The sequence below is a fragment of the Panthera uncia genome (assembly GCF_023721935.1).
Source record: "Panthera uncia isolate 11264 chromosome C1 unlocalized genomic scaffold, Puncia_PCG_1.0 HiC_scaffold_4, whole genome shotgun sequence".
NCBI classification, from domain to species: Eukaryota; Metazoa; Chordata; class Mammalia; order Carnivora; family Felidae; genus Panthera; species Panthera uncia.
Window position 1 is genome coordinate 66,668,092 of NW_026057585.1, and position 18,801 is coordinate 66,686,892.

General features: G+C 42.4%; 1 protein-coding gene and 1 long non-coding RNA gene across 10 annotated transcripts in view; one reads left to right on the plus strand and one right to left on the minus strand.

Annotated features, from left to right (window-relative positions):
• Positions 1 to 18,801, plus strand: part of BEND5 (BEN domain containing 5) — a 1,448,520-nt gene that overhangs the window by 1,148,416 nt on the left and 281,303 nt on the right. The window lies entirely within an intron of this gene.
• On the minus strand, positions 17,170 to 18,097 carry LOC125913475 (uncharacterized). Its single transcript, XR_007455039.1, has 2 exons — positions 17,519 to 18,097; positions 17,170 to 17,339 (listed from the first exon to the last, which is right to left on the minus strand). It is a non-coding gene; the product is annotated as an uncharacterized LOC125913475 (long non-coding RNA).

Sequence of the window (18,801 nt, forward strand, 5' to 3'; positions counted from 1 at the left end):
TCAGTACCAAAATATTTGTATTAGGGTTCTCCAGAGAACAAAACTGACTGACTCTGTATGTGTATGTGTGGAGTGGGGTACACACACACACACACACACTCAAAAGCTATTTATTTTAAGTGATTGGCTCATGTGATTATGGAGTCTGCAGGCAGCAAGCTGGAGACTCAAGAAAACCCATAGTATAGTTACAGTCTGAGTTAGAAGGCCTGAGAACCAGGAGAACAGATGGCATAAGTCCCACACTGGTGGAGGACCAATGTCCCAGCTCAGCAGTCAAGGATAGAGAGAGAAAATTTTCTCTTCACTGAAACTTTTTGTTCTATTAACCCTCAACAGACTAGATGATGTCCACCCTCACTGGGGACGTCAGTTTACCTATTCAAGTGATAACCTCATCCAGAAACATCCTCACAGACATACTCAGAAATAATGTTTAGCCAAATATCTGGGCACCCCGTGGCCCAATAAATTGATATACAAAATGAACTATCACGTTCTTGTTCCTTTTATTTACAATAATTTAAGGTCTTCTTTATGCCAGGTTCTGGGCTAGGGACATGAGAGGTGGGAATACCAAACCCTTGATCTCAAAATGCTTACAGTCTAGTAGAGGAAGCTTGTTGGCAACAACATAAAAGAGAAGTACTTGGTACCATCAAAGCAGAACAAGTATGGCAAACCGGGAAAGTTCTGTTATTACCTGAGATAGAGTCTGGACTGTACAGAATACATGCTGCAGATCCTTCAACTTGCTAAAGCACCAAAACGTTTCTTGTGTGACTGTGGGTCTGTGAGCACCTTCTAAAAACAGCAACCATCTCCTCACACAAGAGCCAATGAGCTGATACAGCTCTAGGAGAGAAAAACCCAGCATCTTCCACAGCTCTCTTGAAGCCTTTTACAGTCTCTCCTTGACCACCTGCCATAACAAGGGCTCAGGAGAACAAGGATTACTATCAAACACTCCTCACTTCTTGGTGCTACTGCTTCCCTTTTACTTTGCACATGCAAGTAATGTCTTAATTTCTCTAAAGCATTTTTCTTCATTTATGAGTATGATAACCACCTTCACAATTTGTCTGAAGATCAAGTAAGATAATGACTCATGGTCTGCCCAACACATTGCCTGCCATATAGTAAATCTGTAGCAAATATGAATACTTATCACATCTCTCCACTTGTCCCCACTCTGCATCCATCTATTACTATATCTGACTATCGTCAAAACAAGGATTTCCTTGCAGGAATGAGGTAATCTTCACTCACCAAAAATAAACTACTTTTTACTGCATAGGTTTATCCATTCAGTGAGTTTTTCTTGTATGCCTACTATGTATAAGAAAATAGATTTGCATGTAACTAAGAGCCATACCTAAGTCATGTTAAAATTTTGTGCAATCCCCAAATTCCTTTCAAGTCAATTTAGCTATTCCATATTAAGCACTACCATGTGCCAGGCACGGAGTTAAGGGCTGTGATTCAGAAACAGATGAGACATTTTCCTTGCCTCAAAAGTTTAAAAAATCAGGGGCGCCTGGGTGGCTCAGTCGGTTAAGCGTCCGACTTCAGCTCAGGTCACGATCTCGCGGTCCATGAGTTCGAGCCCTGCATCGGGCTCTGGGCTGACGGCTCAGAGCCTGGAGCCTGCTTCCGATTCTGTGTCTCCCTCTCTCTCTCTGTCCCTCCCCCCGTTCATGCTCTGTCTCTCTCTGTCTCAAAAATAAATAAACGTTAAAAAAAAACTTTAAAAAAAAAAAAGTTTAAAAAAATCAGTCCCTGTAAAAAACTAAATGCTACAGCAAAGGTATGTAAAAAGTATGAAAGGGACCTCAAAAACATCTTCCCTGACAAAGTAAGGAAAGGCTTCAAAGAAGAAGTAATAGTTGAGCTGGGCTCCAGCAGATAAGTAGGATTCATTTACATTTGTGTAACACTTGGGATTTTGCAAAATATTTTGGTAAAGGGAGGCTCTCTCAGATAACACTTGTCTTAGTTCTGGGCCCCAGGGGGAGGGTAGAGCTCCTGGAACACAGGTGAGAGAATGGAGGAGAGGGAATTTGCTCTGCACCAGCTCAGGATGCTAGAGGGCTGAGGTGACTTGCCTGAGGTCACAAAGAAGACTAGTTTATAAACTATACTTTTGCTCTACACCAGTCATTTCTATAGCTCACTCCTTCATGTCATTAACATCTGTACTCAAATTGCCCCTCCTCAGAGACACTTTTGCTGAGTCCCAAACCAAAAGATCAGTGCCTTTCCCTACCCTGCTTCATTTTAGTTCTTAGCTCTTATCACTACCTAACATCATATATCCATTTGGTTTTTGTCTGCCCCACAAGCTTATGATTTGCACGAAGGCAGGGTTTGGGTTGCCTTGTTCCATGAGAGTGCCTAAAACAATGCTTGGTACGCAGTAGGCTCTCAACAAATATTTGTTGCATGAATGAATGCTGTGATGAACATCCTTGTTCATCTATCTTTATGCAATTATCCAGTATTTTCTTAGGATCAGTCCCTAAAAGCAAAATTTCTGAGTGCCCAAGGTTATTCATTGATTACTACAGTGATTAGCAAACATCTGCTAAGTGACTGAAATTGAATATTTTTTTCTTGAACTGCACCAAATTAACTGATTCCAGGTTTAAATTCTTCCAGTATTTAATTGAGCATCTAAACTATTTACTAATTCATTTATTTACTTATCAGACATTATCTGCATTATGGATGCAAAATCAATTAGGAAATGATCCCCTGACCTTGAGATGCTCTCAGTCTAATGAGGAAGGCAGACAAGTTAACTAATAGTTATGAATGAGGCTTTTTTTTTTTCTCTATAGTGGTCTTTTATGGCCTCTGCCCCTCATCACATGTGAAACGTAAGGCAATTTGCATGGCTCCCCTGTTCCTGTTTTCTCACCTGTAAAGTGGAGAGAGTTGCAATAATTGTTTCATAGGGTGCTGGGGAAGAATCACACGTTAGTCATGTTAATAAGCATAAAAGCTTAGGGTACTGACTGACACATAGCAAGAGTTCTATAAATGTTAACATTATACTAGTCCCATTTTACAAAAATGACTGAGGCTCACAAAGGCTCAACTGTTTGTCTAAAGTAATAGAGATGGAATTTAAGTTCAACTCCTCCAACTCCATACCCGGGCACTCCCTGCCTTATGAATCTGCCTGCACCATTTAGACTTCTTTTCCTGGGGACATAATCTTCTCCTGGACTTTGAAATGTGGGGTCTAGGCCTTGAGTTGGGTTCCTAGGTCTTCTGTTGCCCATACAACCCCTGTCTCCCCACTCTTCTCTTGCCCTTCACACTTTGCTGACAAACCCCCAATTGCAAACCCACATGTTAATAGTTTTAGGGAAAAAAATGTCTTTTGATAATTAAGCTGGTGGAATTTAGAAATCAACAGAACAGTACATTTTCCCAGCAGAGCCAAGAAATTAATTAGGAGCAATTTTCTGTCAGAAACAATTTCCATAATTTTAACTTAAAAAAAAGCAGAAAATCATTTTTGTGGGTGTTTATTTTTTTTCTTATCCCTTCCATTCTAAACTGATTTAACTCCTGGAAAGACAAATCCTTCCAAATACCTATTTTCTGTTCCTCAAACTCTTCCCTTGAGGGGCATTCCAGCTTCTCTCTGACAGGTTATATCCAAGGGTAAAAAGGAATTGTATGAGACAGAGCCTTTGATCCCCTCTTTCACCCCATAGAGCAGAACCTGTACTTTTTCAATGGAGTGATTATGAAATGTGCACATTCTTGACCCAAGAGTGTGGGTGGGGGAGGGAGAAATGTGATGCTTTGGGAAAAGAGTCTGAGAGGGGAGGAACAGAAGCCATGATACAATGACTGGGCCACTATAGATAAGCCTGCTCTGTAGAGAGGCACTAAGGCACTGTGGCTAACAGCATAGACTCTAATTCTGGAGCCAGACTGCTTGGGATCACATCCAAACTCTGCCCATTCATTCTACGCATGTGATCTTGGGCAAGTTCTTTAATTTCTTTGCGACTCAATTTCCTCATAAGGTAGTTATGATGGCTTACTGAGTTCATATGTCAACATGAAGACCACAATGCCTGGTGTATAACAGGTGCTCATGACTGTTTGCTATGATGATGATGATGATGATGATGATGATGATGTTGATGGTGGCAAGTACAAAAATCCCAAAAGGAGAGGTCTGTTACTGGGCCCATATTAGACTTGGGTGTTCTGGTTCCAACTCACACTTAGCCAACACTAAAGATCTCTTCTGTCCCAACAGCCCTTTATTTTGTAAGGCATCATCGCAAAGAGCAGTGCTTCTGAGATGTCACACATAGACACACTAGACACACACACACACACACACACACACACACAAGTGTGACTAACAATAGTAGAAACACTAAGGCTTATGAATGATTTACTTGTTTGTATCAGGTAGAACAGATTTAAGGTTACCCCTGCAATTATTTTCATTTTCTTACCACTCAAATATGAGAGGAAAAGAAGAGAGTAGAGCCCTAACTGAAGCCGGAGAGTAGGTTGTAAATGGCAGTCTGGGAAGCACCTAAGGCATACCCTATCGCTAGTGACCACTACTATTGCAGAGTTAACCAGCTTATAGTTTTAGCTAATTATAAGTTAATTCTTATGCAAGATGGCCATTTTGTTTCATTTTCTTTAAATCTGGGTGTATTAGTAAGTGTATAACCAAGAAAAAGAAACCACTCCAAATATTTAAAACAAAGAGGATTGAATGCAAGGAATAAGTATCAGCTGAGAAATCAAACAGAGAATGGAGAACAAACTCAGATGTTAGCAACAGCAGTAAGACACTCCCACCCTAGCCTGGAGTGTCAAAGGGAGGGAAGCGGTACTGGTTACCCAGTGAAAGCTAGAATCGTGGCCACATGGCCAGCAGAACTTAGAGCCATGGAGGTGACACAGCCACTTCTAAAGACATCTCCATGTGGATGGGGGGATGCTCTGGTCTCTCTCTTCTACTGTCTGATGCTTTGGCCAAAGCATTGGCCAAATTGGAGCACCTTGTGGCTCCATTCATAAAGGGATTACCCCCCATATGAGATTTGTCTCAACTCTTAGCCTCTAGAATATTTCCCAGCTGTTGTGATTCTGTGCAGCTAAGACTATCCCCTCCCTGCATCTGCACCTAGGAGGGCTTCCCAAATGGGAAGAGTGTAGAACAGCATACCTGTATATCATGGTTACTCAAGAGAGGATTATTAGTTCAAGTTGAAGTTGATAACTGCATGGGGCAGTTATCAAGAGCCAGGACATGGAGTCAGGCAATCCAAAGCCAGAGCAGAGAGCAGAATGGAGGGTAGCAGAGAATATAAAGATAAGATACCAGAGCTTTCACTCCATTGGGCTTTAAGGGCATTTCTGCAGCATAGACAAGGGATGCTGACTGTGTTTGAAGGCCCATAGCCTGGGAAGCTGGAGAAAGCCAGGATTAGAAGAGTCAATATCTACAAAGTTTTTAACATGCTATTTGATACATAATAAAAACTAATTCCCTCCTTACCTCTCTTTCATTTGCTTCAACATGTATTTACCAAGCTCCTCAGCTATATGAAGACTAGTGCTAGGCACTAGTTACAGGGATACAATATAATGGAGGAGGACATAGAAACTGCCTACTAAAATTCAAATACAACAGACTTTCTACCAAATAAAAGTACAATATAATAATGTCTTCTGGAAGCAATAAAAAGAGAGGGATTAGTTTCACCTAAGAAATCAAAATAAGTTTCAGAGAAGAAATAGCATTTGATGAAGACCTTGAAGCACAACCAAGACTTGATTGGTGGAGAATGGAGAAAGCATCAGGCAGTGGTAACATCATGTGCAGAGGCCTGGAAGTGAAAGAGTAGAGGGCATAGGTGGGGATGGGTAAAGGGTCCAGTGCGCCTTGACTTTGGGTGATAGGAATAGGAGAGAGTATGAAGTTATGCAGTGGAAGGTGAGGGTGGGGAAGACATTGGAGACTGGATCCTTGAGGGCCTCCTCTGGACCAGAAAACCTCAGTATTTGTGGAATCTTTTAGGGTTCAGAAGGTTGGGCTCAAATACATTATTTTCTGGCAGCAAGAGAGGGAAACAATTCAGAGGAGCAAGACAAAGCTTGAGTTGTAAATTATTCTTCTCCTGCCTAGACCTTTATTCAGCCTGTTAGGTAGAGAGATTTACAACCTTCAAGTCCCTGGTCTCCTTTTGCTTGATGTCTTCTTTCTCCAGCTATGGGACTGTTTCTAGAAATTTCTTAGCCAGTTAATCTGATCCTTGGACTATGGAGTCTCACTGAATGAAGCCTATGTCTCTCATCACAAATTTGCTTTTGGTAGGAGTTGGGGTGGTGGACTGGTATTGGAGCCCAGATTTCTCTTTTTGCTAATGTATGTTAGAGCACCAGCTTCAGTCCTAAATGGTGATGGCATGTGGCTTTGACCGTGCTGTGCAATTCAGCAAACTTTCACACCCTTTATCATGTTTGATTCTCCTACCAACCCTGAGAGAATAGATACAATTTCCACCAATCCCATTTTACAGAATGAGAGAGTAGGATGATGGGAACAGAGGCTGGCCCAGAGCAAGTTAAGAGCATGGTTGTGCAAAAAAGGGTTATCTAGGGAATGACAAGAACTCTCATTATCTGGGACTGTGAGGAAGGAGTTGTTCCTGAAAGTTGGGTCTTAAATGCAGTAAAGGATCTGTCATAAAAGCTCTATCAAATTAAATCATGGGCAATGGTGGAGAATTAAATCATGGACAATGGTTGGAGAAGGATGAAGGGCTTTGAAATCCAAAACAAAGGTCCTGAACAGAACAGAGGACCAAGTCACAGACTCCAGAAGCAGGGAAGGAGCCTGTCTAATCTCTCCCTTACTATGTCACCAGCACAGAGACTTCCTGCTTTTGTACCTTCAGGGTCTCCCTGTCACCCACTGGAGACAGCTCATTGTCCTTAGCAGAACACTCTGCCCCAAAAGACTGTTCCATCTTTATCTCTTAGACATACTCAGCTTATCACCTGCCACTTGCATAGATAATGCATTTTGCCACATGTGTGCCTTGGCTCATGGTTTTCTCTGCCAAAAATTCCCTGTCCCCTTGGTTCCTGCTTGTTCATTTATTCATGTACTTCTTCCTTTAGTCCATCAGTAAATAAAGTGCCTACTGTGTGTCAGGTACTGCTCCAGATACTGAGAATACAATAGAGAGCTCATAAACTGCCTCTGCCTCCCTGGGCGATGAGAAACGCATTGAACAATCACACAAGTATATAAGGCCAATCTATAATAAGAGAAAAATATGTGCTATAATAAGATAATCCACCAGGAGATCCTGGATGGGTTCCGTCATCAGGGAGGGCTTTTCTGAAGCAGGATATTTAAGCCGATCCTTGAAGGAAATCTCTGATGCCCCCTTGGGTCAGTTCAGCAACCAAATCTTTCATAAAGCTGATTCGAGAAGCAGGTTGGAGTACTGGAAGTCACAGCCCCAGTGAGAAGGCGGGTTGCACTAAAATGGGATCCTTCCTTCCCTCCTGGCCTCCGCAGCAATTCCCAAAATAGGAAGCAAACGGAATTGTTTTTGTGTTCGAAGCTGAAAGTATTTTTGTTTCCCTCCTCCCTCTGCGTTCCCCCTGCCAACGTGCTTCTCACCCGATCACAGTATTTATGTTTAGAGTCATGAGGCGCCTCACATGTTCATCTCCCACGTGCCAAACATGTGCAGGACACTTGATGTGCATCTTCACATTAAATCCTTACAGCACTGTGCTGAAGTCAGCATTACAGTTCTCATCTTATACATGAGGAAACTGAGGCTCTCTGAGGTTAAGCCAGTTGCCAGGTTTACAGAGGTAGTAAGTGGCAGGGCTGAGACTCCAAGCCAGCCAGTCACAGCCACTCGTCCTAGCAGTGTTGGAGCACACAACACACATTTACTTCCTCTCCACCAGAAGCCCCTCACACGTGAAGACAGCCACCTGGCTGACCACGGAGTCTTCTCATCTCTAGGCTGGGCTCCCCAGCCTTTAGCTTTTACCCCAAAGATGGCAAGTCCAGAGCCTCCCCCCAGTAGCTGTTTCCTTCTGATGGGATTCCTGCTTCACTTCTTTAGGGGGCAATTGTGGGCATATTGCTCCCTAAGGTAACTCAGACTCATGTGAGATTCATTCCCCAACCCCACTGACCTATAGGTAAAGGCCAATACCTCACCACAGCTAATAGAGCCCTATGTGATTGGCCCCTGTCTGCTCCTCCAGTGTTATATTTTAACAGATACCCACTCATCATCTCCTCTTTTAACACTTCACCTCACCTAATACTTTACACTGTGAGCTTCCCAGCATCTTCCATTCTCTCTCATTTCTACTCTTCCAAACGGGTCTATCCTCGATCTTCAGTTAACCAACTCCTATTTATGGGAGGTTAAGTCATCCTAAGGGAAGTCTGCTCTGACCATGTGGGCTATGGTGAATGCCCTTCACCCAGCCCCTATGTTTTTTGGGCCCTAGCTCTTGGCATGATTGATTGTGATTGCCATTTTATATCTGACACCCTCACTATGAGCCCTTAAAAGCAGAAAATAGGTTTGGCTTTCCTGCCATTGTATCCCCAGTGCCTGACATACACTGAGTTTTCAGTAAAAATAGGAGAGCAGGAAGAAAGAAAGTTTGGAGGGCTTACAGACTTGACACATCTCAGGAGAAGGTACCTAACTACCCCAGTGGCTGACAGGCATGCTCCCCTGCATACATACAACTTTTCTAAGTGACTGCACAGTCCCACCATCCCCTTTCTTTCATGTATCCTTTGTAAAAATTCTGTAAAGCAAACAGTCCCATTCTATAGATGCCAAAATTAAGGCCTAACAGTGGTGCCTTGGTTCAGAGATGAAATAAGCAGAACTGAAATTCAAATTATTAATCACTTATTCATTCATTCAATTATTCATTCATGCATTTTATACACTTTGGTGCATCTTCTGTTTCATATTTTGTGCTGGGCACTGAGATACAGAAGAATCAGTTTTGATTCTTGACCTAGACAAAATCCAAAGGAAGAAAAGGAGAAGTGAAGAAATGTAATAGTCATGCTTGGATAGAAATGTGTTCAGGGTGCTGCATGAACAAAAAGGAGGGAGCAGGAAGCTCTATCTAGAATAGGAAGCATTGGAGCTGGGCATCAGGCAGACAAGAAAAGGGAAGTACATTCTAAGCAGAGGACTTGGGTAGTGGAGAAGGACAGAACCAGGGAAGGTGATTGGCAATGATCTGTACCTTTGATCAGCAGAGACTTCAGTCTGCCCCAGCTGACCTTTGCCCTGGTGCCACAGTCTAGCCAACCTCTGAATGTGTGCTTGTCTTCAGGTAGGGCTGGCTTACTTAGCAGGGCAAGTTGGTTAATTATTTGGCACTGTGTTCTAGCCTACTGAGCAGGGCTGGACATAACAGAGGGAACCAGAGGTGATAGACAATGATGAGAAAGCAAAATTGCTTCTTAGGATTTGTCTCCCGACTGTGCCTACTTAAAAAACATGCTATCAGAAAGAAGGAAACCTTTGCTCTACTAATGGATAACCATGTAGTGAATAATTAAATGTATTCAGAAACCAAAACTTTGTCCCTCTAGAATCTTGGAAATTCTGATACCAGAAGAGCTGGTATAGACAATAAGGGAATTGCCACTGGTCGGGTTAATCTGGTGCCAGTGAGGTAATATGGATGCCAGAAGGATCAGTTTGATCATAGGCTGTATTAATAGGAGTCTAATTACAAGAACAGAACAATACCAATAGATCTATCTATATCTATCTATTATGTATCTATCTATCTATCTATCTATCATTGGAGATATTTGTTATAAGGAACTCGCTCATGTGATTATGTAGACTGACAAGTGCCAAGATCTTCAGTTGGGAAGTTGCAGACCCAGGAGAGCTGATGGTGTAATTCTGGTCCAAAGGTAGGTAGGGCAGGCAGGCTCAAGACCCAGGAAAAGCCAATATCAGAGTCTAAAGGCAGGAAAAAACTGATGTCCCAACTCAAAGGCAGTCAAGCAGGAAGAGTTCTCTCTTATTTGGGAGGTAGGGGTGGAAGGAGTCAGCCTTTTGTTCTATTTAGACCTTCAAATGATTAGATAAGGCCCACCCACATTAGGGAAAACAATCTGCTTTACTTGGTCTATTGATTGAAATGTTAAACTCATCCAAAAACATGCTTTTTTTTTTCAATGTCAGGCATGAGACTAGAAGATTTCTAAGAGCTCTTGTAAGTCTAGCATTCCTTGGCTCACACTTTTATATCTTTAACCAGAACTACTTCTGTAGTCCCCACATTGGTCTCTCTACCTTCAATCTCTACCTCTGTCCCCCACAAATCTATCCTCCACATGTGTTCCCATGTTCATAATGCAGCCAGAGAGACATTCTTGGTGCACAGTTCAGACCAATTCCTGTCCCTGCTTAACTCTTTTAATGGCTCCTTATTGCCCTCAGGATAAACCCTCATCTCTCCATCCTTTCTTAGAGAAGGGCTGATTTATATTGGCATCCAAGGCCCTTCAGAATCTGGCCTGAGGACCCTTTATATTACTCTTTTCCTGTGCACCCAGCATTTCGACCACAATGAAGTACCATTCCCCAAACGGGTTCTGTCACATACCTTTTTTAACCTGTTTTCTTTGTTTCAAATGTTCTTTCTCTGTTTCTCTGCCTCCATATCCTACAGAATCTATTTTGAATGTTAACACCTCCAGGAAGTCCTCACAGACCATTCAGGCTGATTTAGGAGCCTGCTGTATGCTCCCCTAGCACTCCATATTAAGCTCTTTGACATAGTAGGAAGGCTGACCTTTCCCAGTTATTTCATGAAGGCTTGAAGGCAAAGATAAGCATTTGGTAGTGGGGCCTGCCATATGGAGTCATCATACTTATGTCCTGACCAAGTGAAAATGTATTTCCACAATGGAAGTCTTCCTCACTCCAGGATGTGGAATACAGTGACTTCGTGAAGTTGCCAGTATGATCAACCATTCCTCTGCTTGCCTTTTAAAATGATTTTTTAATTATAAAATTAACATATGTTCATTCAAAAAATATGTAAGAAAAAATAGGTGACATGCTCAAGGACTACCACCACTGCCATACTGATGTATTTCCTTCCAGGCTTTTTTTCTGTGCATAGTCTTAAGAAGATGTTGAACACCTACCTCATTTTGTTTCTTGTCCTTTTTGTTTGTTTGCTTGTTTTAACATCATAATGTAGTTCTTTATTACCATTCTTCTTCTTCTTCTTTTTTTTTTTTTTTAGAGAGGTAGTGTGAGTGGGGGAGAGGAGCAGAAGGAGAGAGAGAGAATCTCAAGTAGGTTCCATGTTCAACACAGAGCCTGATGCGGGGCTTGATCCCACAATCTTGGGATCATGACCTGAGCCGAAATTAAGACTCAGTTGCTCAACCAGCGGAGCTTCCCAAGCACCCCTTTATTACCATTATTCACAATGGCTGGATAGAATTTCATTAAGTGAATGCATAACAACTTATTTACACCTTCCTATTGAATATTTAAGTTACTGTTTTTCACCATTATATTTTAAAAAATTCTATGACAGACATCTTTGTGCATAAAGCATTTCTCTGTGTTTAGAATGTGTTCCTTGGGATCAGTGCCTGTGGTTTTTTTATCCAGTGAAAATCAGAGCCTTGATCTAGGATCTGCCTGTGTTTTCTCCCCCAAATCTTAGAGAAAAAAGCAAAAACTGACATCAGTGCTGAAAGAGTCACTTATCCCAGTGTTCAGTTTATGTCCCCTGATTAAGACAATGTGCCCTTTCTCAAATGTGGCCATAAATATTTGCCTTCAGTGAAGTAGATGCCAAGGAGATAATATTGATTGCAAATTACAGCCCTTGTAATTAACCAATTTGCACAGCTGGAAGATGGAGCTGGTGAAATCATTTGCTTCTGAAGAAGGATGATGTCCTTTCCAAATCTGCCTCTCAGATATGAATTTGGCCTAATCTCTGGAACATTCCTGGTGTAGCTGTAGACTGTCAGGTGCTCAAGAAGTCACCTAGGCTCTGGACAGAAAAGGAATGTCTTGGCCTCTTGCCTGCTACCCACCCAAAATGGGCCTACATCTCACAGGTGCCTCTTCAAATACACATAAACACACACTGGGAAGGATTATGGGCTGAGGTTGGCACCTGGGTGCTGTCCTCTCTGTTCCTGCCCTATCAGGAATGTGAAAGGGAGGCCCAAACAACCCCAAGCTGGGCTTCTGGTCCTAGACTCTGGTGGGATCCTGGCTCTAGACAGGTGGGGGCAGCAGAGAGCCAGTCAGTTTGGTCAGCTGGGATTCTAGCTGACCACAGCTGGTGGGAGAGCCCAAGCTGAGCAGTGTAGGAAAGAGAAGAACTTGATCCAGATATATGCATAAGTGGAATAGGGGTCGTGGTGAATTAGAGATGAATCTTAATTATTACTAATAGACCCTTTCACTGAGGCAGCACGCTTCAGTTTACAAATAGAATGATAGCAAATTATTTTGTTGAATACTCTCAATATTCATACTCATTTGATAAATGAAGAAACTGAAGTTCAGGGAAGTTAACCTTCCCAAGTTCACATAGCCCTAAATGGCAAATATGGGTAATAAACCAGGTCTGACTCTATGGAGTGATTGGAATACTTTGAGTTCTTTATATCCACTATTTCATTTGATTCTGGAAGTTGGTCAAGTCAAATAAATTCCCTTTAAGTGGACAGGTTGAGAGCTCCTAAACTTAACAGAGCACTATCCCAGGTGACCAAGAAACCTTAGAGGCAGGAAAAAGTGGCATTCAAAATGTCACATATATGTTGAGGGCGAGGTGAGGAGGGATGCTAGTCGCTGGCTACCAAGAAAGCACTTGGGCATATACCTTTCCAGCCTCAGTTTTTCTATCTGCCACTCAGTTTTCCCTCTGTGCTCAAACTATTCCCAAGCATTTGTAATTCTTAGAATAGATCAAGTTCTCTCTCATTTCCAGGCTTTTGCATATGCTGGTCCCACTGCCTCAAATGATTTCCCTCACACCTGCTGGTCTGGTTAATTCCTCTTCATCCTTAGGACCTCTGAGGGCATTCCCTGAGCCCCTCCTTTCCCAGGCATATTAGGCACATCTGTATTCCTGTAGCAGGATTTGCCTAAACCTCCATCTTGGCAAGTATCACGCTATATTACAATGTCCTTTTCTTTCATTAGACTGTAGGCTCTTTACTGACAACCATATTTTATTAATCTCTCTGTTGGGCATATAGTTGGTGTTCAAATATTTGTGGAATGAATGCACGCATGCATGAAGAAACATCTTCCACGGTGCAAAAGTCCAAAAGTGCCGGAGGTTTCATGCTTATTGATTAGAAGGACCAGCTCTCAGAACCCACTAGGGAAATGAATGCTGATCCCTAAACCTTGGAGTAACAGCCTAGCAAAGGTGGAACACATTGCCTTCTCTGCAGTTTCCTACCTGGGTGGTCATATGGTTAAAAGATACTTAAGACACTATTACACCTCATGCAACAGAGAAAAAATCATTATCTCATTCCCACAAAGGCCTGAATGTGAAGTTCAGGCCCCTCCACAGTTCTATTTAAGCTCTTTTTTAAGATTGACTTGGCAGAGTGAAATCTGGTTGTTCAGCCACAAAGGGGTGGTCTCAGATTTGGTCAAGGCACTTCAAATTTCACCTGGCCACCCAAAAAGCAACTCTTTCAAAGGTTACCCCCATTGCTTAACTTATACACAAACTCCCCAGTACCCAACCACTGCTACCCTGCCAAAGCATTTAACATAGCAAATTCCATAAACCAACAGAACTGACCACATTCTCTCTCCCTTTCTCTCTCTCTCTCTCTCCCTCCCTCTCATTCTGTTTCTTATTCTCTCTGTCTCTTTCTTTCTCTCTCCCTCCCCACCATATACACACACCACACTCTTCAATTGAGTGGCTGAAACCTACCCATGTTTTATTTAGTTTGAGCAGCTAATGCCAGAACAGAGGTAATGAAATATATTAATTATATTAAAGATGTCTTAGAGAACCAGTATTTGCTTTAAAGAAAGAAAGAAAGGGCATATCTGACTCTGAGCAGAGATGATAGCAACAGGCAGATGATTAACAGCTAATAATATTAGTGTTGTAATTAGAACCGCCTTGAACTCTTAACCCATCTGCCTCTGTGATTTCTAGGTCCATACAGTGAACAACAAGATGATTCTTTCCTTTTTTTTCCTCCCCTTTATTGATTTACCTGGCTGTTCAGAATATATTCTTTCTCAAATAAATATTAATAACTGCTATCACTTATTATTCACCTATTGTATGCCAGCTGCTCTGTAATTACTGAGGGTACAAGGAAGAATATAGCTATGGACTCAGCCCTTAAGGAATTAAATACAATTTATTCTCGCAAAGGTCTTATCTGGTAGAATTACTACCCTTACCTTTACAAATGTGGAAACTGAGTCTGAGGAGGGTGAAGTGACTTGTTGAAAGCCACTCAGCTTGTAAGTAGCCAAGCACAGATTCAAAATTTATTCTGTTTGACTCCAGTTGACGTTTTTTCTAGTATGCCACAGTGCTCTACAAATGGCCATTATTGCTGTTACCTTGGTAATTCACCCACCCTGGTCAACTGTCTTTGACTCAGCTCACAGTCTTTTCAGGAGTGGAGGAAAAGGGAAAGGAGGAATGTGATCAAACAAGAGGTCAAGTACTCTCTACCTGGCTGTTTGGGAAATCACCATCATCATTAAAGTGTTCTGCATCTGGAGCCCCAATAAGAGCAGCAAACTGGCAGATCTCAGTGATGGAGAAAAATCAAGCAGGTAGTTCTTAGTTATCCATACTAGGACACAAATGGCATCAAGAAAGTCTAGACTCTTAGCTGGGGTTCAAGAGAAGAGCTAAGAGATTCTAAGTCCCAAGGAGGAGGTTGGCAGGGAACTGGAGATAATCAGTCTTTGGTGGACACTAATAGACAACAATATTGCTGAAGGTGTTGCTGAGATAATATTATGGTAGCATTTCCCCAGGGGACTCAAAATATACATGTCCAACCTCATCACAGCCAACTCTCCCTGAGGAAATATATTCATAACGAAGGACAAGTTAGGTATTCTTACCTGGGACTTTGGCTCCAAATCTCAGTGCAGAACTCTCCTGAGATGAACTGAACTGAAGTGTGAGTTCTTTTATCCCAAGCTTGTGAGGCTCAAGTTTTCTAGAAAGAAAGTCCTCCTCTGATTCCTTTAGTGCCCTGAGCTTGGCTTCTAGAAAAAGCTGCCCACAGTGTCCCTGTTAGACCCAGAGGGAAAGGAGCAAAGAAGTCCTCACAAGGAAGGGTAGTAACTCTAGTGCTAGGACACACCTTTCTCTCCCAGTTCTGCTCCATGATCAGTCATTCCTTCCCACCAAGCCTCCAAGGGAGGGAAATACACAAAGTCTGACCCATCAGAAGTAAAACAGAATCTTATTCTTAACTGGAGTTTTGGTCCCAAACCCTGGAAACCAGATTGTGAATCTGGTAAAGAGTAAATGAGATAATATAAGAAGCTTCTGCCATCAAACCTTGGCTTCCTTTAAATGGGGCCTAGAATCTCTTCTTTGGGTCCTATAATCTCTTCTCTCTTCTCTTGAACCACAGCCAAGAGTCCAGATCTTCCCAATGCCATGTGCTTGTTGATCTAGACATCTGAGAACTATCTGCTCAGTCTTATCATCACTGAACTCTGCTTGTGAACTGAGGGGTTTTTGTTTTTATTTTTATTTTAGTTTGGTTTTCTGCCAGGTCATCTCCCAAGCCTGCCTGTGTCTCTCTACAACAATCTGACACTATCTCTTCTTTACATATCTAATTCTCTTTATCCCTCAGCTGACATTACCTTCTTCTGGAAGCTTTTATCCTCCTATCCCTACTCTGCCTCCAGGCTGGGTCAGGTTCCTCCTCTCTGCTTCCACTGCCCCTTGGCTTCTGCCTCTCACAGTACTTACCACTCCATATTATTTTTGAGTTTATGTGAATGTTTTTTCCCAAGAAACAAAATCCTTGATGGCAGAGAATGTGTATGATTCACTTTGTTTCCCCGGTTTCTAACCCAAGATCTGGCACAGAGCAGGGAGTGTTTGATGAATGAATAAATTGAGAAATGATGAATATGTCTGGTCCAGTGTAGTATTACCCAGGAGGGAGGAAATAAAAAGGAATGTCTGATCCAGAGTCCTTATTGTAAATTAAGATGAACCTCCTAACCTACCTCTTACTTCTGTTCATTATAGCCTATAGCCACCAAAATTGCTATTCATTCTAAAATCACACCCAACCTCTTCCCCCATGGTATCATGTACATTCCCATCCCTGACTCCACTTTGTAGCTTCCTCTGGGCAACTCTTAGCCTTGGGAAACCCCTCTTCTGTCCTAACTCATCCCTTTGAAACATCTCTCCATTTTAATGCCCTCAAAAGCAATTCCTCTCCTACAAGGTCCCAGCAACACAAGAGGACCCACACTTATTTTCTGACTGAGCTTCAGATAGTAGCCTCTCACCACTTTCCTTGCCCATGCTACCCTCACTTCCAGACAGACTTCCCTCAGTTTACCTTCCTGCCTGAGCTTCCAGATCATCTCTCATATATTAGCCTTTGCTGAAGGCTCCTTGTCTTTCATTTCAGACCTTCTTGGCATCTGTTCTCAGGTGTCAGAGATAGCCATGCCCTGGACACTGCTGAGTCAACTCTGCTAGTAGAAGTCTCTAACATCAGGTCCCACCCACTCCCCAGCTGCCTCATCTGACACAGCATAATGTGCCCTTCTAAATGAGCCTCCAAATGGCATTGTAATGAAGAAGGCTGATCCTCAGCCAGAGACCAAAGTGGTCAGGACAGGACAGAACCAAGAAGACACTTAGTAAGAACCAGGGATCCCAGAACAGAAACCAGAGAAAAGGGGGATTTAAACAACATAGAGGAAAATTTGGATCAAATTTTCAAGATCAGGAAGTACCAGTCCAAGTTGTCTGTTGAGTTTGAAAGAAAGCTAGAAAGGTACAGTGAGGATCAGATCTCATAGACCCTAAGTGCCAGACAAGAACATTTTAATTTGGTACAGTTAGAAATAGGAAGCCATTATAGATGCTTGAACAAAGCTGCCCAGGAACATGAAGAAGGCACAGACTGGAATGTTGGAGACTTGAGTCTGAGGTTCTCGCTTTGTCCCTAGAGGGCTGGTGGCTGTAGATACCTCTAGATGCCTCTCTTCCCCAATCTGTCACAGAACAATTATGTGTCAGTGTCAAGTGGTCTTAGAAGCCCCTCTCAGCTCTTGGACTCCATAGCACAGACAGTTTTGATCTGAATAACTTGAGCTTTCCTCCATCTACCCACCATCTCTATCCCCCATTGCCTATCCCCAGTCTGCTGATAATCAGGGCTCCAGAGGGTTACCTCTTGTGTCCCATCTGTTGGAACACAGCCATAGAGAGAGGAATGCTCCTGCCACATGTGCTCTTGTTTATTCTTGATGCTTTACAGAGAGCTGAGGAAAAGGGGGAGGGAAAGAGAGGGCCTCCTTGAAGGATCAGTTTCAAGTATTATTGTCCCAGTCCATATGTAGGAACTGGGCCCAAGCACAGCAGACAGTCAGCCTGTGGGAAAACTTGGACCTTTTGCCAACTAGAATCCTCCAAAGGTCACATTAAAGACTTGGAATTTAAAAGAGAAACAAATAAAATGAACTGAGTAAGCAGATCTCAACTGGTTGCCTTAGATGGGTGAACATGACAAGGCCATATCTAAGCCATTTGTGTTGGTCAGTATAGGTTGGGCTAAGCCGTCGGCAGATAAACTGTAAAATTTCAATAGCTCATCATAGTAAAGTTCATTTATTTGTTGACACTAACAACCTGAAATTTGGGATAAAATAAAAATGGCTTCCATTTACTGAGTACCTATTATGTACCCAGGACTATTCTAGATGCTTTATGTAAATTATGCCCTTTTTACACATGAAAAAATTGAAACTTAGAGAGGTGAATGACTAAGTTCAGATAACTAACAAATGGCAGATCTGGGTACTGAAACCCACGACTATCTAGCTGCATGGCCTGTGCTCCTTCCCTTACTCCACACTGCCTCCCCAGTGGCCCTCTCCCTTACCCATATTATTCAGACACATCTTCCAAGGGAGAGGATGAGGAAAGGAAATTATTGGGCAAATGACCTAAGGAATGTCTATTCATAGAAATGATCTCCATTGTTCTTTCAGCTTGGCCACTGTCAACAGTGCAGCTTAACTGCACAGCCCTTTATTGTGTATTTGTCTCCCTAGATCATAAGGATCTTAAGGCCTTAGGACCCAAGGGCCATGTGTCCCCAGCTGCTAGCACCAATCCTGGCAGAGTGCCCAGAGAATGTTTGTTCATTGATTAAATGAATGAGTGAGTGAACTCATTCAGTTTTTGACAATTTTGAGGAGTCTTCAGATGAATGGTTGAAATCAGCTCATAAATCTTTAAGGAAAAAGTCTGTGCTCTATTGCTTCTTATATTTCCTGCATTTAACATAATAATAGGCATAGATTAGCTCTTACCACCACCCTCAATCACTGAAAAGTGGGCCCTATTCCTCATGCACTGAGAATGAAGTTGGAGAAATAGGGAGGAAGTGAATTTGGGGGATATTGCAAGGTTACAACAAGAAGACTTATTAGCCATCAAGATGTTAGAAGT